The sequence below is a fragment of the Salvelinus fontinalis genome, unplaced genomic scaffold (genome assembly GCF_029448725.1).
Source record: "Salvelinus fontinalis isolate EN_2023a unplaced genomic scaffold, ASM2944872v1 scaffold_0030, whole genome shotgun sequence".
Lineage (NCBI taxonomy): Eukaryota > Metazoa > Chordata > Actinopteri > Salmoniformes > Salmonidae > Salvelinus > Salvelinus fontinalis.
In genome coordinates, this window is record NW_026600239.1 from 227,463 (window position 1) to 251,990 (window position 24,528).

Genomic DNA, 24,528 nt, shown 5'->3' on the forward strand with positions numbered 1-24,528 from the left:
AGACCAGCTAGATATACTGTCTCTATTATATTATGACAGACCAGGACATCATCTGGAGCTAGATCTACTGTCTCTATTATATTATGACAGACCAGCTAGATCTACTGTCTCTATGATATTAAGACAGACCAGCTAGATCTACTGTCTCTATTATATTATGACAGACCAGCTAGATCTACTGTCTCTATTATATTATGACAGGCCAGCTAGATCTACTGTCTCTATTATATTATGATAGACCAGCTACATCTACTGTCTCTATTATATTATGACAGACCAGCTAGATCCACTGTCTCTATTATATTATGACAGACCGGCTATATCTACTGTCTCTATTATATTATAACAGACCAGCTAGATCTACTCTCTATTATATAATGACAGACCAGCTAGATCTACTGTCTCTATTATATTATGACAGACCATCTAGATCTACTGTCTCTATTATATTATGACAGACCAGCTAGATCTACTGTCTCTATTATATTATGACAGACCAGCTAGATCTACTGTCTCTATTATATTATGACAGACCAGCTAGATCTACTGTCTCTATTATATAATGACAGACCAGCTAGATCTACTGTCTCTATTATATTATGACAGACCATCTAGATCTACTGTCTCTATTATATTATGACAGACCAGCTAGATCTACTGTCTCTATTATATTATGACAGACCAGCTAGATCTACTGTCTCTATTATATTATGACAGACCAGCTAGATCTACTGTCTCTATTATATTAGGACAGACCAGCTGATCTACTGTCTCTATTATATAATGACAGACCAGCTAGATCTACTGTCTCTATTATATTATGACAGACCAGCTAGATCTACTGTCTCTATGATATTATGACAGACCAGCTAGATATACTGTCTCTATTATATTATGACAGACCAGGACATAATCTGGAGCTAGATCTACTGTCTCTATTATATTATGACAGACCAGCTAGATCTACTGTCTCTATTATATTATGACAGACCAGCTAGATCCACTGTCTCTATTATATTATGACAGACCAGCTAGATATACTGTCTCTATTATATTATGACAGACCAGGACATAATCTGGAGCTAGATCTACTGTCTCTATTATATTATGACAGACCAGCTAGATCTACTGTCTCTATTATATTATGACAGACCAGCTAGATCTACTGTCTCTATTATATTATGACAGACCAGCTAGATCTACTGTCTCTATTATATTATGACAGACCAGCTAGATCTACTGTCTCTATTATATTATGACAGACCAGCTAGATCTACTGTCTCTATTATATTTTGACAGACCAGCTAGATCTACTGTCTCTATTATATTATGACAGACCAGCTGATCTACTGTCTCTATTATATTATGACAGACCAGCTAGATCTAATGTCTCTATTATATTATGACAGACCAGCTAGATCTACTGTCTCTATTATATTATGACAGACCAGCTAGATATACTGTCTCTATTATATTATGACAGACCAGGACATAATCTGGAGCTAGATCTACTGTCTCTATTATATTATGACAGACCAGCTAGATCTACTGTCTCTATTATATTATGACAGACCAGCTAGATCTACTGTCTCTATTATATTATGACAGACCAGCTAGATCTACTGTCTCTATTATATTATGACAGACCAGCTAGATCTACTGTCTCTATTATATTTTGACAGACCAGCTAGATCTACTGTCTCTATTATATTATGACAGACCAGCTGATCTACTGTCTCTATTATATTATGACAGACCAGCTAGATCTAATGTCTCTATTATATTATGACAGACCAGCTAGATCTACAGTCTCTATGATATTATGACAGACCAGCTAGATATACTGTCTCTATTATATTATGACAGACCAGGACATAATCTGGAGCTAGATCTACTGTCTCTATTATATTATGACAGACCAGCTAGATCTACTGTCTCTATTATATTATGACAGACCAGCTAGATCTACTGTCTCTATTATATTATGACAGACCAGCTAGATATACTGTCTCTATTATATTATGACAGACCAGGACATAATCTGGAGCTAGATCTACTGTCTCTATTATATTATGACAGACCAGCTAGATCTACTGTCTCTATTATATTATGACAGACCAGCTAGATCTACTGTCTCTATTATATTATGACAGACCAGCTAGATCTACTGTCTCTATTATATTATGATAGACCAGCTAGATATACTGTCTCTATTATATTATGACAGACCAGGACATCATCTGGAGCTAGATCTACTGTCTCTATTATATTATGACAGACCAGCTAGATCTACTGTCTCTATTATATTATGACAGACCAGCTAGATCTACTGTCTCTATTATATTATGACAGGCCAGCTAGATCTACGGTCTCTATTATATTATGATAGACCAGCTACATCTACTTTCTCTATTATATTATGACAGACCAGCTAGATCCACTGTCTCTATTATATTATGACAGACCGGCTATATCTACTGTCTCTATTATATTATAACAGACCAGCTAGATCTAGTGTCTCTATTATATAATGACAGACCAGCTAGATCTACTGTCTCTATTATGTTATGACAGACCATCTAGATCTACTGTCTCTATTATATTATGACAGACCAGCTAGATCTACTGTCTCTATTATATTATGACAGACCAGCTAGATCTACTGTCTCTATTATATTTTGACAGACCAGCTAGATCTACTGTCTCTATTATATTATGACAGACCAGCTGATCTACTGTCTCTATTATATTATGACAGACCAGCTAGATCTAATGTCTCTATTATATTATGACAGACCAGCTAGATCTACTGTCTCTATTATATTATGACAGACCAGCTAGATATACTGTCTCTATTATATTATGACAGACCAGGACATAATCTGGAGCTAGATCTACTGTCTCTATTATATTATGACAGACCAGCTAGATCTACTGTCTCTATTATATTATGACAGACCAGCTAGATCTACTGTCTCTATTATATTATGACAGACCAGCTAGATCTACTGTCTCTATTATATTTTGACAGACCAGCTAGATCTACTGTCTCTATTATATTATGACAGACCAGCTGATCTACTGTCTCTATTATATTATGACAGACCAGGACATAATCTGGAGCTAGATCTACTGTCTCTATTATATTATGACAGACCAGCTAGATCTACTGTCTCTATTATATTATGACAGACCAGCTAGATCTACTGTCTCTATTATATTATGACAGACCAGCTAGATATACTGTCTCTATTATATTATGACAGACCAGGACATAATCTGGAGTTAGATCTACTGTCTCTATTATATTATGACAGACCAGCTAGATCTAATGTCTCTATTATATTATGACAGACCAGCTAGATCTACTGTCTCTATTATATTATGACAGACCAGCTAGATATACTGTCTCTATTATATTATGACAGACCAGGACATAATCTGGAGCTAGATCTACTGTCTCTATTATATTATGACAGACCAGCTAGATCTACTGTCTCTATTATATTATGACAGACCAGCTAGATCTACTGTCTCTATTATATTATGACAGACCAGCTAGATATACTGTCTCTATTATATTATGACAGACCAGGACATAATCTGGAGCTAGATCTACTGTCTCTATGATATTATGACAGACCAGCTAGATCTACTGTCTCTATTATATTATGACAGACCAGCTAGATCTACTGTCTCTATTATATTATGACAGACCAGCTAGATCTACTGTCTCTATGATATTATGACAGACCAGCTAGATATACTGTCTCTATTATATTATGACAGACCAGCTAGATATACTGTCTCTATTATATTATGACAGACCAAGACATCATCTGGAGCTAGATCTACTGTCTCTATCATATTATGACAGACCAGCTAGATATACTGTCTCTATTATATTATGACAGACCAGCTAGATATACTGTCTCTATTATATTATGACAGACCAAGACATCATCTGGAGCTAGATCTACTGTCTCTATTATATTATGACAGACCAGCTAGATCTACTGTCTCTATTATATTATGACAGACCAGCTACATCTACTGTCTCTATTATATTATGATAGACCAGCTAGATATACTGTCTCTATTATATTATGACAGACCAGGACATCATCTGGAGCTAGATCTAATGTCTCTATTATATTATGACAGACCAGCTAGATCTACTGTCTCTATGATATTAAGACAGACCAGCTAGATATACTGTCTCTATTATATTATGACAGATCAGCTAGATCTACTGTCTCTATTATTTAATGACAGACCAGCTAGATCTACTGTCTCTATTATATTATGACAGACCAGCTAGATCTACTGTCTCTATTATATTATGACAGGCCAGCTAGATCTACTGTCTCTATTATATTATGATAGACCAGCTACATCTACTGTCTCTATTATATTATGACAGACCAGCTAGATCCACTGTCTCTATTATATTATGACAGACCGGCTATATCTACTGTCTCTATTATATTATAACAGACCAGCTAGATCTACTGTCTCTATTATATAATGACAGACCAGCTAGATCTACTGTCTCTATTATATTATGACAGACCATCTAGATCTACTGTCTCTATTATATTATGACAGACCAGCTAGATCTACTGTCTCTATTATATTATGACAGACCAGCTAGATCTACTGTCTCTATCATATTATGAGTGACCAGCTAGATCTACTGTCTCTATTATATTATGACAGACAAGCTGATCTACTGTCTCTATTATATTATGACAGACCAGCTAGATCTAATGTCTCTATTATATTATGACAGACCAGCTAGATCTACTGTCTCTATTATATTATGACAGACCAGCTAGATATACTGTCTCTATTATATTATGACAGACCAGGACATAATCTGGAGCTAGATCTACTGTCTCTATTATATTATGACAGACCAGCTAGATCTACTGTCTCTATTATATTATGACAGACCAGCTAGATCTACTGTCTCTATTATATTATGACAGTTCAGCTAGAAATACTGTCTCTATTATATTATGACAGACCAGGACATAATCTGGAGCTAGATCTACTGTCTCTATTATATTATGACAGACCAGCTAGATCTACTGTCTCTATTATATTATGACAGACCAGCTAGATATACTGTCTCTATTATATTATGACAGACCAGGACATAATCTGGAGCTAGATCTACTGTCTCTATTATATTATGACAGACCAGCTAGATCTACTGTCTCTATTATATTATGACAGACCAGCTAGATCTACTGTCTCTATTATATTATGACAGACCAGCTAGATATACTGTCTCTATTATATTATGACAGACCAGCTAGATATACTGTCTCTATTATATTATGACAGACCAGGACATAATCTGGAGCTAGATCTACTGTCTCTATTATATTATGACAGACCAGCTAGATCTACTGTCTCTATTATATTATGACAGACCAGCTAGATCTACTGTCTCTATTATATTATGACAGACCAGCTAGAAATACTGTCTCTATTATATTATGACAGACCAGGACATAATCTGGAGCTAGATCTACTGTCTCTATTATATTATGACAGACCAGCTAGATCTACTGTCTCTATTATATTATGACAGACCAGCTAGATATACTGTCTCTATTATATTATGACAGACCAGGACATAATCTGGAGCTAGATCTACTGTCTCTATTATATTATGACAGACCAGCTAGATCTACTGTCTCTATTATATTATGACAGACCAGCTAGATCTACTGTCTCTATTATATTATGACAGACCAGCTAGATATACTGTCTCTATTATATTATGACAGACCAGCTAGATATACTGTCTCTATTATATTATGACAGACCAGGACATAATCTGGAGCTAGATCTACTGTCTCTATTATATTATGACAGACCAGCTAGATCTACTGTCTCTATTATATTATGACAGACCAGCTAGATCTACTGCCTCTATTATATTATGACAGACCAGCTAGATATACTGTCTCTATTATATTATGACAGACCAGGACATAATCTGGAGCTAGATCTACTGTCTCTATTAAATTATGACAGACCAGCTAGATCTACTGTCTCTATTATATTATGACAGACCAGCTAGATCTACTGTCTCTATTATATTATGACAGACCAGCTAGATATACTGTCTCTATTATATTATGACAGACCAGCTAGGTCTACTGTCTCTATGATATTATGACAGACCAGCTATATCTACTGTCTCTATGATATTATGACAGACCAGCTAGATCTACTGTCTCTATTATATTATGACAGACCAGCTATATCTACTGTCTCTATTATATTATAACAGACCAGCTAGATCTACTGTCTCTATTATATAATGACAGACCAGCTAGATCTACTGTCTCTATTATATTATGACAGACCATCTAGATCTACTGTCTCTATTATATTATGACAGACCAGCTAGATCTACTGTCTCTATTATATTATGACAGACCAGCTAGATCTACTGTCTCTATTATATTATGACAGACCAGCTAGATCTACTGTCTCTATTATATTATGACAGACCAGCTGATCTACTGTCTCTATTATATTATGACAGACCAGCTAGATCTAATGTCTCTATTATATTATGACAGACCAGGTAGATCTACTGTCTCTATTATATTATGACAGACCAGCTAGATATACTGTCTCTATTATATTATGACAGACCAGGAAATAATCTGGAGCTAGATCTACTGTCTCTATTATATTATGACAGACCAGCTAGATCTACTGTCTCTATTATATTATGACAGACCAGCTAGATCTACTGACTCTATTATATTATGACAGACCAGCTAGATATACTGTCTCTATTATATTATGACAGACCAGGACATAATCTGGAGCTAGATCTACTGTCTCTATTATATTATGACAGACCAGCTAGATCTACTGTCTCTATTATATTATGACAGACCAGCTGATCTACTGTCTCTATTATATTATGACAGACCAGCTAGATCTAATGTCTCTATTATATTATGACAGACCAGCTGATCTACTGTCTCTATTATATTATGACAGACCAGCTAGATCTAATGTCTCTATTATATTATGACAGACCAGCTAGATCTACTGTCTCTATTAAATTATGACAGACCAGCTAGATATACTGTCTCTATGTCACGATCGTTCTCCTCCTCTTCGTCTGAAGAGGAGAAGCATGGGTCGGACCAATATGCGTCAAGGTATGCAGTCATAATGAATTTATTTAAATGAAAGACGAACACTTAATACAAACTATACAAAATAACAAAACGACCGTGAAGCTACAAACGTTGTGCACAAACATACAGGCTACAAACGTTCTTACATAGACAATTACCCACAACTAATGAGAGCCTATGGCTACCCTAAATAAGGCTCCCAATCAGAGACAACCGAAATCAGCTGTCTCTAATTGGGAACTCATTCGGGTAACCATAGACTCTCCTAGAATACTAACCACCATAGACAATACTAGACATCTACACTCAACACAAAACCATACACTACAACCCATAACCCCTTTACCAAATAAACACCCAAAACCAACAAAACATAAACATTCCCCATGTCACACCCTGACCTAACTAAAATAATAAAGAAAACAAAGAATAATAAGGCCAGGGCGTGACACTCTATTATATTATGACAGACCAGGACATAATCTGGAGCTAGATCTACTGTCTCTATGATATTATGACAGACCAGCTAGATCTACTGTCTCTATTATATTATGACAGGCCAGCTAGATCTACTGTCTCTATTATATTATGACAGACCAGCTAGATCTACTGTCTCTATGATATTATGACAGACCAGCTAGATATACTGTCTCTATTATATTATGACAGACCAGCTAGATATACTGTCTCTATTATATTATGACAGACCAGGACATCATCTGGAGCTAGATCTACTGTCTCTATTATATTATGACAGACCAGCTAGATCTACTGTCTCTATTATATTATGACAGACCAGCTAGATCTACTGTCTCTATTATATTATGATAGACCAGCTAGATATACTGTCTCTATTATATTATGACAGACCAGGACATCATCTGGAGCTAGATCTACTGTCTCTATTATATTATGACAGACCAGCTAGATCTACTGTCTCTATGATATTAAGACAGACCAGCTAGATATACTGTCTCTATTATATTATGACAGACCAGGACATCATCTGGAGCTAGATCTACTGTCTCTATTATATTATGACAGACCAGCTAGATCTACTGTCTCTATTATATTATGACAGACCAGCTAGATCTACTGTCTCTATTATATTATGATAGACCAGCTACATCTACTGTCTCTATTATATTATGACAGACCAGCTAGATCCACTGTCTCTATTATATTATGACAGACCGGCTATATCTACTGTCTCTATTATATTATAACAGACCAGCTAGATCTACTGTCTCTATTATATAATGACAGACCAGCTAGATCTACTGTCTCTATTATATTATGACAGACCATCTAGATCTACTGTCTCTATTATATTATGACAGACCAGCTAGATCTACTGTCTCTATTATATTATGACAGACCAGCTAGATCTACTGTCTCTATTATATTATGACAGACCAGCTAGATCTACTGTCTCTATTATATTATGACAGACCAGCTGATCTACTGTCTCTATTATATTATGACAGACCAGCTAGATCTAATGTCTCTATTATATTATGACAGACCAGCTAGATCTACTGTCTCTATTATATTATGACAGACCAGCTAGATATACTGTCTCTATTATATTATGACAGACCAGGACATAATCTAGAGCTAGATCTACTGTCTCTATTATATTATGACAGACCAGCTAGATCTACTGTCTCTATTATATTATGACAGACCAGCTAGATCTACTGTCTCTATTATATTATGACAGACCAGCTAGATATACTGTCTCTATTATATTATGACAGACCAGGACATAATCTGGAGCTAGATCTACTGTCTCTATTATATTATGACAGACCAGCTAGATCTACTCTCTCTTATATTATGACAGACCAGCTGATCTACTGTCTCTATTATATTATGACAGACCAGCTAGATCTAATGTCTCTATTATATTATGACAGACCAGCTAGATCTACTGTCTCTATTATATTATGACAGACCAGCTAGATATACTGTCTCTATTATATTATGACAGACCAGGACATAATCTGGAGCTAGATCTACTGTCTCTATTATATTATGACAGACCAGCTAGATCTACTGTCTCTATTATATTATGACAGACCAGCTAGATCTACTGTCTCTATTATATTATGACAGACCAGCTAGATATACTGTCTCTATTATATTATGACAGACCAGGACATAATCTGGAGCTAGATCTACTGTCTCTATTATATTATGACAGACCAGCTAGATCTACTGTCTCTATGATATTATGACAGACCAGCTAGATCTACTGTCTCTATGATATTATGACAGACCAGCTAGATCTACTGTCTCTATTATATAATGACAGACCAGCTAGATCTACTGTCTCTATTATATAATGATAGACCAGCTACATCTACTGTCTCTATTATATTATGACAGACCAGCTAGATATACTGTCTCTATTATATTATGACAGACCAGCTATATCTACTGTCTCTATTATATTATAACAGACCAGCTAGATCTACTGTCTCTATTATATAATGACAGACCAGCTAGATCTACTGTCTCTATTATATTATGACAGACCATCTAGATCTACTGTCTCTATTATATTATGACAGACCAGCTAGATCTACTGTCTCTATTATATTATGACAGACCAGCTAGATCTACTGTCTCTATTATATTATGACAGACCAGCTAGATCTACTGTCTCTATTATATTATGACAGACCAGGACACAATCTGGAGCTAGATCTACTGTCTCTATTATATTATGACAGACCAGCTAGATCTACTGTCTCTATTATATTATGACAGACCAGCTATATCTACTGTCTCTATTATATTATAACAGACCAGCTAGATCTACTGTCTCTATTATATAATGACAGACCAGCTAGATCTACTGTCTCTATTATATTATGACAGACCATCTAGATCTACTGTCTCTATTATATTATGACAGACCAGCTAGATCTACTGTCTCTATTATATTATTACAGACCAGCTAGATCTACTGTCTCTATTATATTATGACAGACCAGCTAGATCTACTGTCTCTATTATATTATGACAGACCAGCTAGATCTAATGTCTCTATTATATTATGACAGACCAGCTAGATCTACTGTCTCTATGATATTATGACAGACCAGCTAGATATACTGTCTATATTATATTATGACAGACCAGGACATAATCTGGAGCTAGATCTACTGTCTCTATTATATTATGACAGACCAGCTAGATCTACTGTCTCTATTATATAATGACAGACCAGCTAGATCTACTGTCTCTATTATATTATGACAGACCATCTAGATCTACTGTCTCTATTATATTATGACAGACCAGCTAGATCTACTGTCTCTATTATATTATGACAGACCAGCTAGATCTACTGTCTCTATTATATTATGACAGACCAGCTAGATCTACTGTCTCTATTATATTATGACAGACCAGGACACAATCTGGAGCTAGATCTACTGTCTCTATTATATTATGACAGACCAGCTAGATCTACTGTCTCTATTATATTATGACAGACCAGCTATATCTACTGTCTCTATTATATTATAACAGACCAGCTAGATCTACTGTCTCTATTATATAATGACAGACCAGCTAGATCTACTGTCTCTATTATATTATGACAGACCATCTAGATCTACTGTCTCTATTATATTATGACAGACCAGCTAGATCTACTGTCTCTATTATATTATTACAGACCAGCTAGATCTACTGTCTCTATTATATTATGACAGACCAGCTAGATCTACTGTCTCTATTATATTATGACAGACCAGCTAGATCTAATGTCTCTATTATATTATGACAGACCAGCTAGATCTACTGTCTCTATGATATTATGACAGACCAGCTAGATATACTGTCTATATTATATTATGACAGACCAGGACATAATCTGGAGCTAGATCTACTGTCTCTATTATATTATGACAGACCAGCTAGATCTACTGTCTCTATTATATTATGACAGACCAGCTAGATCTACTGTCTCTATTATATTATGACAGACCAGCTAGATATACTGTCTCTATTATATTATGACAGACCAGGACATAATCTGGAGCTAGATCTACTGTCTCTATTATATTATGACAGACCAGCTAGATCTACTGTCTCTATTATATTATGACAGACCAGCTAGATCTACTGTCTCTATTATATTATGACAGACCAGCTAGATCTACTGTCTCTATTATATTATGATAGACCAGCTAGATATACTGTCTCTATTATATTATGACAGACCATGACATCATCTGGAGCTAGATCTACTGTCTCTATTATATTATGACAGACCAGCTAGATCTACTGTCTCTATGATATTAAGACAGACCAGCTAGATCTACTGTCTCTATTATATTATGACAGACCAGCTAGATCTACTGTCTCTATTATATTATGACAGGCCAGCTAGATCTACTGTCTCTATTATATTATGATAGACCAGCTACATCTACTGTCTCTATTATATTATGACAGACCAGCTAGATCCACTGTCTCTATTATATTATGACAGACCGGCTATATCTACTGTCTCTATTATATTATAACAGACCAGCTAGATCTACTGTCTCTATTATATAATGACAGACCAGCTAGATCTACTGTCTCTATTATATTATGACAGACCAGCTAGATCTACTGTCTCTATTATATTATGACAGACCAGCTAGATCTACTGTCTCTATTATATTATGACAGACCAGCTAGATCTACTGTCTCTATTATATTATGACAGACCAGCTAGATCTACTGTCTCTATTATATTATGACAGACCAGCTGATCTACTATCTCTATTATATAATGACAGACCAGCTAGATCTACTGTCTCTATTATATTATGACAGACCAGCTAGATCTACTGTCTCTATGATATTATGACAGACCAGCTAGATATACTGTCTCTATTATATTATGACAGACCAGAACATAATCGGGAGCTAGATCTACTGTCTCTATTATATTATGACAGACCAGCTAGATCTACTGTCTCTATTATATTATGACAGACCAGCTAGATCTACTGTCTCTATTATATTATGACAGACCAGCTAGATATACTGTCTCTATTATATTATGACATACCAGGACATAATCTGGAGCTAGATCTACTGTCTCTATTATATTATGACAGACCAGCTAGATCTACTGTCTCTATTATATTATGACAGACCAGCTAGATCTACTGTCTCTATTATATTATGACAGACCAGCTAGATCTACTGTCTCTATTATATTATGATAGACCAGCTAGATATACTGTCTCTATTATATTATGACAGACCAGGACATCATCTGGAGCTAGATCTACTGTCTCTATTATATTATGACAGACCAGCTAGATCTACTGTCTCTATTATATTACGACAGACCAGCTAGATCTACTGTCTCTATTATATTATGACAGGCCAGCTAGATCTACGGTCTCTATTATATTATGATAGACCAGCTACATCTACTGTCTCTATTATATTATGACAGACCAGCTAGATCCACTGTCTCTATTATATTATGACAGACCGGCTATATCTACTGTCTCTATTATATTATAACAGACCAGCTAGATCTACTGTCTCTATTATATAATGACAGACCAGCTAGATCTACTGTCTCTATTATATTATGACAGACCATCTAGATCTACTGTCTCTATTATATTATGACAGACCAGCTAGATCTACTGTCTCTATTATATTATGACAGACCAGCTAGATCTACTGTCTCTATTATATTATGACAGGCCAGCTAGATCTACTGTCTCTATTATATTATGATAGACCAGCTACATCTACTGTCTCTATTATATTATGACAGACCAGCTAGATCCACTGTCTCTATTATATTATGACAGACCGGCTATATCTACTGTCTCTATTATATTATAACAGACCAGCTAGATCTACTGTCTCTATTATATAATGACAGACCAGCTAGATCTACTGTCTCTATTATATTATGACAGACCAGCTAGATCTACTGTCTCTATTATATTATGACAGACCAGCTAGATCTACTGTCTCTATTATATTATGACAGACCAGCTAGATCTACTGTCTCTATTATATTATGACAGACCAGCTAGATCTACTGTCTCTATTATATTATGACAGACCAGCTGATCTACTATCTCTATTATATAATGACAGACCAGCTAGATCTACTGTCTCTATTATATTATGACAGACCAGCTAGATCTACTGTCTCTATGATATTATGACAGACCAGCTAGATATACTGTCTCTATTATATTATGACAGACCAGAACATAATCGGGAGCTAGATCTACTGTCTCTATTATATTATGACAGACCAGCTAGATCTACTGTCTCTATTATATTATGACAGACCAGCTAGATCTACTGTCTCTATTATATTATGACAGACCAGCTAGATATACTGTCTCTATTATATTATGACAGACCAGGACATAATCTGGAGCTAGATCTACTGTCTCTATTATATTATGACAGACCAGCTAGATCTACTGTCTCTATTATATTATGACAGACCAGCTAGATCTACTGTCTCTATTATATTATGACAGACCAGCTAGATCTACTGTCTCTATTATATTATGATAGACCAGCTAGATATACTGTCTCTATTATATTATGACAGACCAGGACATCATCTGGAGCTAGATCTACTGTCTCTATTATATTATGACAGACCAGCTAGATCTACTGTCTCTATTATATTATGACAGACCAGCTAGATCTACTGTCTCTATTATATTATGACAGGCCAGCTAGATCTACGGTCTCTATTATATTATGATAGACCAGCTACATCTACTGTCTCTATTATATTATGACAGACCAGCTAGATCCACTGTCTCTATTATATTATGACAGACCGGCTATATCTACTGTCTCTATTATATTATAACAGACCAGCTAGATCTACTGTCTCTATTATATAATGACAGACCAGCTAGATCTACTGTCTCTATTATATTATGACAGACCATCTAGATCTACTGTCTCTATTATATTATGACAGACCAGCTAGATCTACTGTCTCTATTATATTATGACAGACCAGCTAGATCTACTGTCTCTATTATATTTTGACAGACCAGCTAGATCTACTGTCTCTATTATATTATGACAGACCAGCTGATCTACTGTCTCTATTATATTATGACAGACCAGCTAGATCTAATGTCTCTATTATATTATGACAGACCAGCTAGATCTACTGTCTCTATTATATTATGACAGACCAGCTAGATATACTGTCTCTATTATATTATGACAGACCAGGACATAATCTGGAGCTAGATCTACTGTCTCTATTATATTATGACAGACCAGCTAGATCTACTGTCTCTATTATATTATGACAGACCAGCTAGATCTACTGTCTCTATTATATTATGACAGACCAGCTAGATATACTGTCTCTATTATATTATGACAGACCAGGACATAATCTGGAGCTAGATCTACTGTCTCTATTATATTATGACAGACCAGCTAGATCTACTGTCTCTATTATATTATGACAGACCAGCTGATCTACTGTCTCTATTATATTATGACAGACCAGCTAGATCTAATGTCTCTATTATATTATGACAGACCAGCTAGATCTACTGTCTCTATTATATTATGACAGACCAGCTAGATATACTGTCTCTATTATATTATGACAGACCAGGACATAATCTGGAGCTAGATCTACTGTCTCTATTATATTATGACAGACCAGCTAGATCTACTGTCTCTATTATATTATGACAGACCAGCTAGATCTACTGTCTCTATTATATTATGACAGACCAGCTAGATCTACTGTCTCTATTATATTATGATAGACCAGCTAGATATACTGTCTCTATTATATTATGACAGACCAGGACATCATCTGGAGCTAGATCTACTGTCTCTATTATATTATGACAGACCAGCTAGATCTACTGTCTCTATTATATTATGACAGACCAGCTAGATATACTGTCTCTATTATATTATGACAGACCAGGACATAATCTGGAGCTAGATCTACTGTCTCTATGATATTATGACAGACCAGCTAGATCTACTGTCTCTATTATATTATGACAGACCAGCTAGATCTACTGTCTCTATTATATTATGACAGACCAGCTAGATCTACTGTCTCTATGATATTATGACAGACCAGCTAGATATACTGTCTCTATTATATTATGCCAGACCAGCTAGATATACTGTCTCTATTATATTATGACAGACCAAGACATCATCTGGAGCTAGATCTACTGTCTCTATTATATTATGACAGACCAGCTAGATATACTGTCTCTATTATATTATGACAGACCAGCTAGATATACTGTCTCTATTATATTATGACAGACCAAGACATCATCTGGAGCTAGATCTACTGTCTCTATTATATTATGACAGACCAGCTAGATCTACTGTCTCTATTATATTATGACAGACCAGCTAGATCTACTGTCTCTATTATATTATGATAGACCAGCTAGATATACTGTCTCTATTATATTATGACAGACCAGGACATCATCTGGAGCTAGATCTAATGTCTCTATTATATTATGACAGACCAGCTAGATCTACTGTCTCTATGATATTAAGACAGACCAGCTAGATATACTGTCTCTATTATATTATGACAGATCAGCTAGATCTACTGTCTCTATTATTTAATGACAGACCATCTAGATCTACTGTCTCTATTATATTATGACAGACCAGCTAGATCTACTGTCTCTATTATATTATGACAGACCAGCTAGATCTACTGTCTCTATTATATTATGACAGACCAGCTAGATCTACTGTCTCTATTATATTATGACAGACCAGCTGATCTACTGTCTCTATTATATTATGACAGACCAGCTAGATCTAATGTCTCTATTATATTATGACAGACCAGCTAGATCTACTGTCTCTATTATATTATGACAGACCAGCTAGATATACTGTCTCTATGATATTATGACAGACCAGCTAGATCTACTGTCTCTATGATATTATGACAGACCAGCTAGATCTACTGTCTCTATTATATAATGACAGACCAGCTAGATCTACTGTCTCTATTATATAATGATAGACCAGCTACATCTACTGTCTCTATTATATTATGACAGACCAGCTAGATCTACTGTCTCTATTATATTATGACAGACCAGCTATATCTACTGTCTCTATTATATTATAACAGACCAGCTAGATCTACTGTCTCTATTATATAATGACAGACCAGCTAGATCTACTGTCTCTATTATATTATGACAGACCATCTAGATCTACTGTCTCTATTATATTATGACAGACCAGCTAGATCTACTGTCTCTATTATATTATGACAGACCAGCTAGATCTACTGTCTCTATTATATTATGACAGACCAGCTAGATCTACTGTCTCTATTATATTATGACAGACCAGGACACAATCTGGAGCTAGATCTACTGTCTCTATTATATTATGACAGACCAGCTAGATCTACTGTCTCTATTATATTATGACAGACCAGCTATATCTACTGTCTCTATTAAATTATAACAGACCAGCTAGATCTACTGTCTCTATTATATAATGACAGACCAGCTAGATCTACTGTCTCTATTATATTATGACAGACCATCTAGATCTACTGTCTCAATTATATTATGACAGACCAGCTAGATCTACTGTCTCTATTATATTATTACAGACCAGCTAGATCTACTGTCTCTATTATATTATGACAGACCAGCTAGATCTACTGTCTCTATTATAGTATGACAGACCAGCTAGATCTAATGTCTCTATTATATTATGACAGACCAGCTAGATCTACTGTCTCTATGATATTATGACAGACCAGCTAGATATACTGTCTCTATTATATTATGACAGACCAGGACATAATCTGGAGCTAGATCTACTGTCTCTATTATATTATGACAGACCAGCTAGATCTACTGTCTCTATTATATTATGACAGACCAGCTAGATCTACTGTCTCTATTATATTATGACAGACCAGCTAGATATACTGTCTCTATTATATTATGACAGACCAGGACATAATCTGGAGCTAGATCTACTGTCTCTATTATATTATGACAGACCAGCTAGATCTACTGTCTCTATTATATTATGACAGACCAGCTAGATCTACTGTCTCTATTATATTATGACAGACCAGCTAGATCTACTGTCTCTATTATATTATGATAGACCAGCTAGATATACTGTCTCTATTATATTATGACAGACCAGGACATCATCTGGAGCTAGATCTACTGTCTCTATTATATTATGACAGACCAGCTAGATCTACTGTCTCTATGATATTAAGACAGACCAGCTAGATCTACTGTCTCTATTATATTATGACAGACCAGCTAGATCTACTGTCTCTATTATATTATGACAGGCCAGCTAGATCTACTGTCTCTATTATATTATGATAGACCAGCTACATCTACTGTCTCTATTATATTATGACAGACCAGCTAGATCCACTGTCTCTATTATATTATGACAGACCGGCTATATCTACTGTCTCTATTATATTATAACAGACCAGCTAGATCTACTGTCTCTATTATATAATGACAGACCAGCTAGATCTACTGTCTCTATTATATTATGACAGACCAGCTAGATCTACTGTCTCTATTATATTATGACAGACCAGCTAGATCTACTGTCTCTATTATATTATGACAGACCAGCTAGATCTACTGTCTCTATTATATTATGACAGACCAGCTAGATCTACTGTCTCTATTATATTATGACAGACCAGCTGATCTACTGTCTCTATTATATAATGACAGACCAGCTAGATCTACTGTCTCTATTATATTATGACAGACCAGCTAGATCTACTGTCTCTATGATATTATGACAGACCAGCTAGATATACTGTCTCTATTATATTATGACAGACCAGAACATAATCGGGAGCTAGATCTACTGTCTCTATTATATTATGACAGACCAGCTAGATCTACTGTCTCTATTATATTATGACAGACCAGCTAGATCTACTGTCTCTATTATATTATGACAGACCAGCTAGATATACTGTCTCTATTATATTATGACAGACCAGGACATAATCTGGAGCTAGATCTACTGTCTCTATTATATTATGACAGACCAGCTAGATCTACTGTCTCTATTATATTATGACAGACCAGCTAGATCTACTGTCTCTATTATATTATGATAGACCAGCTAGATATACTGTCTCTATTATATTATGACAGACCAGGACATCATCTGGAGCTAGATCTACTGTCTCTATTATATTATGACAGACCAGCTAGATCTACTGTCTCTATTATATTATGACAGACCAGCTAGATCTACTGTCTCTATTATATTATGACAGGCCAGCTAGATCTACGGTCTCTATTATATTATGATAGACCAGCTACATCTACTGTCTCTATTATATTATGACAGACCAGCTAGATCCACTGTCTCTATTATATTATGACAGACCGGCTATATCTACTGTCTCTATTATATTATAACAGACCAGCTAGATCTACTGTCTCTATTATATAATGACAGACCAGCTAGATCTACTGTCTCTATTATATTATGACAGACCATCTAGATCTACTGTCTCTATTATATTATGACAGACCAGCTAGATCTACTGTCTCTATTATATTATGACAGACCAGCTAGATCTACTGTCTCTATTATATTTTGACAGACCAGCTAGATCTACTGTCTCTATTATATTATGACAGACCAGCTGATCTACTGTCTCTATTATATTATGACAGACCAGCTAGATCTAATGTCTCTATTATATTATGACAGACCAGCTAGATCTACTGTCTCTATTATATTATGACAGACCAGCTAGATATACTGTCTCTATTATATTATGACAGACCAGGACATAATCTGGAGCTAGATCTACTGTCTCTATTATATTATGACAGACCAGCTAGATCTACTGTCTCTATTATATTATGACAGACCAGCTAGATCTACTGTCTCTATTATATTATGACAGACCAGCTAGATATACTGTCTCTATTATATTATGACAGACCAGGACATAATCTGGAGTTAGATCTACTGTCTCTATTATATTATGACAGACCAGCTAGATCTACTGTCTCTATTATATTATGACAGACCAGCTGATCTACTGTCTCTATTATATTATGACGGACCAGCTAGATCTAATGTCTCTATTATATTATGACAGACCAGCTAGATCTACTGTCTCTATTATATTATGACAGACCAGCTAGATATACTGTCTCTATTATATTATGACAGACCAGGACATAATCTGGAGCTAGATCTACTGTCTCTATTATATTATGACAGACCAGCTAGATCTACTGTCTCTATTATATTATGACAGACCAGCTAGATCTACTGTCTCTATTATATTATGACAGACCAGCTAGATATACTGTCTCTATTATATTATGACAGACCAGGACATAATCTGGAGCTAGATCTACTGTCTCTATGATATTATGACAGACCAGCTAGATCTACTGTCTCTATTATATTATGACAGACCAGCTAGATCTACTGTCTCTATTATATTATGACAGACCAGCTAGATCTACTGTCTCTATGATATTATGACAGACCAGCTAGATATACTGTCTCTATTATATTATGCCAGACCAGCTAGATATACTGTCTCTATTATATTATGACAGACCAAGACATCATCTGGAGCTAGATCTACTGTCTCTATTATATTATGACAGACCAGCTAGATATACTGTCTCTATTATATTATGACAGACCAGCTAGATATACTGTCTCTATTATATTATGACAGACCAAGACATCATCTGGAGCTAGATCTACTGTCTCTATTATATTATGACAGACCAGCTAGATCTACTGTCTCTATTATATTATGACAGACCAGCTAGATCTACTCTCTCTATTATATTATGATAGACCAGCTAGATATACTGTCTCTATTATATTATGACAGACCAGGACATCATCTGGAGCTAGATCTAATGTCTCTATTATATTATGACAGACCAGCTAGATCTACTGTCTCTATTATATTATGACAGACCAGCTAGATCTACTGTCTCTATGATATTATGACAGACCAGCTAGATATACTGTCTCTATTATATTATGCCAGACCAGCTAGATATACTGTCTCTCTTATATTATGACAGACCAAGACATCATCTGGAGCTAGATCTACTGTCTCTATTATATTATGACAGACCAGCTAGATATACTGTCTCTATTATATTATGACAGACCAGCTAGATATACTGTCTCTATTATATTATGACAGACCAAGACATCATCTGGAGCTAGATCTACTGTCTCTATTATATTATGACAGACCAGCTAGATCTACTGTCTCTATTATATTATGACAGACCAGCTAGATCTACTGTCTCTATTATATTATGATAGACCAGCTAGATATACTGTCTCTATTATATTATGACAGACCAGGACATCATCTGGAGCTAGATCTAATGTCTCTATTATATTATGACAGACCAGCTAGATCTAATGTCTCTATTATATTATGACAGACCAGCTAGATATACTGTCTCTATTATATTATGACAGACCAGCTAGATATACTGTCTCTATTATATTATGACAGACCAGAACATAATCTGGAGCTAGATCTACTGTCTCTATTATATTATGACAGACCAGCTAGATCTACTGTCTCTATTATATTATGACAGACCAGCTAGATCTACTGTCTCTATTATATTATGACAGACCAGCTAGATATACTGTCTCTATTATATTATGACAGACCAGGACATAATCTGGAGTTAGATCTACTGTCTCTATTATATTATGACAGACCAGCTAGATCTACTGTCTCTATTATATTATGACAGACCAGCTGATCTACTGTCTCTATTATATTATGACGGACCAGCTAGATCTAATGTCTCTATTATATTATGACAGACCAGCTAGATCTACTGTCTCTATTATATTATGACAGACCAGCTAGATATACTGTCTCTATTATATTATGACAGACCAGGACATAATCTGGAGCTAGATCTACTGTCTCTATTATATTATGACAGACCAGCTAGATCTACTGTCTCTATTATATTATGACAGACCAGCTAGATCTACTGTCTCTATTATATTATGACAGACCAGCTAGATATACTGTCTCTATTATATTATGACAGACCAGGACATAATCTGGAGCTAGATCTACTGTCTCTATGATATTATGACAGACCAGCTAGATCTACTGTCTCTATTATATTATGACAGACCAGCTAGATCTACTGTCTCTATTATATTATGACAGACCAGCTAGATCTACTGTCTCTATGATATTATGACAGACCAGCTAGATATACTGTCTCTATTTTATTATGCCAGACCAGCTAGATATACTGTCTCTATTATATTATGACAGACCAAGACATCATCTGGAGCTAGATCTACTGTCTCTATTATATTATGACAGACCAGCTAGATATACTGTCTCTATTATATTATGACAGACCAGCTAGATATACTGTCTCTATTATATTATGACAGACCAAGACATCATCTGGAGCTAGATCTACTGTCTCTATTATATTATGACAGACCAGCTAGATCTACTGTCTCTATTATATTATGACAGACCAGCTAGATCTACTGTCTCTATTATATTATGATAGACCAGCTAGATATACTGTCTCTATTATATTATGACAGACCAGGACATCATCTGGAGCTAGATCTAATGTCTCTATTATATTATGACAGACCAGCTAGATCTACTGTCTCTATGATATTAAGACAGACCAGCTAGATATACTGTCTCTATTATATTATGACAGATCAGCTAGATCTACTGTCTCTATTATTTAATGACAGACCATCTAGATCTACTGTCTCTATTATATTATGACAGACCAGCTAGATCTACTGTCTCTATTATATTATGACAGACCAGCTAGATCTACTGTCTCTATTATATTATGACAGACCAGCTAGATATACTGTCTCTATTATATTATGACAGACCAGGACATAATCTGGAGCTAGATCTACTGTCTCTATTATATTATGACAGACTAGCTAGATCTACTGTCTCTATTATATTATGACAGACCAGCTAGATCTACTGTCTCTATTATATTATGACAGACCAGCTAGAAAAACTGTCTCTATTATATTATGACAGACCAGGACATAATCTGGAGCTAGATCTACTGTCTCTATTATATTATGACAGACCAGCTAGATCTACTGTCTCTATTATATTATGACAGACCAGCTAGATCTACTGTCTCTATTATATTATGACAGACCAGCTGATCTACTGTCTCTATTATATTATGACAGACCAGCTAGATCAAATGTCTCTATTATATTATGACAGACCAGCTAGATCTACTGTCTCTATGATATTAAGACAGACCAGCTAGATATACTGTCTCTATTATATTATGACAGATCAGCTAGATCTACTGTCTCTATTATTTAATGACAGACCATCTAGATCTACTGTCTCTATTATATTATGACAGACCAGCTAGATCTACTGTCTCTATTATATTATGACAGACCAGCTAGATCAACTGTCTCTATTATATTATGACAGACCAGCTAGATCTACTGTCTCTATTATATTATGACAGACCAGCTGATCTACTGTCTCTATTATATTATGACAGACCAGCTAGATCTAATGTCTCTATTATATTATGACAGACCAGCTAGATCTACTGTCTCTATTATATTATGACAGACCAGCTAGATATACTGTCTCTATTATATTATGACAGACCAGGACATAATCTGGAGCTAGATCTACTGTCTCTATTATATTATGACAGACTAGCTAGATCTACTGTCTCTATTATAATATGACAGACCAGCTAGATCTACTGTCTCTATTATATTATGACAGACCAGCTAGAAAAACTGTCTCTATTATATTATGACAGACCAGGACATAATCTGGAGCTAGATCTACTGTCTCTATTATATTATGACAGACCAGCTAGATCTACTGTCTCTATTATATTATGACAGACCAGCTAGATCTACTGTCTCTATTATATTATGACAGACCAGCTAGATATACTGTCTCTATTATATTATGACAGACCAGCTAGATATACTGTCTCTATTATATTATGACAGACCAAGACATCATCTGGAGCTAGATCTACTGTCTCTATTATATTATGACAGATCAGCTAGATATACTGTCTCTATTATATTATGACAGACCAGCTAGATATACTGTCTCTATTATATTATGACAGACCAGCTAGATCTACTGTCTCTATTATATTATGACAGACCAGCTAGATCTACTGTCTCTATTATATTATGACAGACCAGCTAGATATACTGTCTCTATTATATTATGACAGACCAGGACATAATCTGGAGTTAGATCTACTGTCTCTATTATATTATGACAGACCAGCTAGATCTACTGTCTCTATTATATTATGACAGACCAGCTGATCTACTGTCTCTATTATATTATGACGGACCAGCTAGATCTAATGTCTCTATTATATTATGACAGACCAGCTAGATCTACTGTCTCTATTATATTATGACAGACCAGCTAGATATACTGTCTCTATTATATTATGACAGACCAGGACATAATCTGGAGCTAGATCTACTGTCTCTATTATATTATGACAGACCAGCTAGATCTACTGTCTCTATTATATTATGACAGACCAGCTAGATCTACTGTCTCTATTATATTATGACAGACCAGCTAGATATACTGTCTCTATTATATTATGACAGACCAGGACATAATCTGGAGCTAGATCTACTGTCTCTATGATATTATGACAGACCAGCTAGATCTACTGTCTCTATTATATTATGACAGACCAGCTAGATCTACTGTCTCTATTATATTATGACAGACCAGCTAGATCTACTGTCTCTATGATATTATGACAGACCAGCTAGATATACTGTCTCTATTTTATTATGCCAGACCAGCTAGATATACTGTCTCTATTATATTATGACAGACCAAGACATCATCTGGAGCTAGATCTACTGTCTCTATTATATTATGACAGACCAGCTAGATATACTGTCTCTATTATATTATGACAGACCAGCTAGATATACTGTCTCTATTATATTATGACAGACCAAGACATCATCTGGAGCTAGATCTACTGTCTCTATTATATTATGACAGACCAGCTAGATCTACTGTCTCTATTATATTATGACAGACCAGCTAGATCTACTGTCTCTATTATATTATGATAGACCAGCTAGATATACTGTCTCTATTATATTATGACAGACCAGGACATCATCTGGAGCTAGATCTAATGTCTCTATTATATTATGACAGACCAGCTAGATCTACTGTCTCTATGAT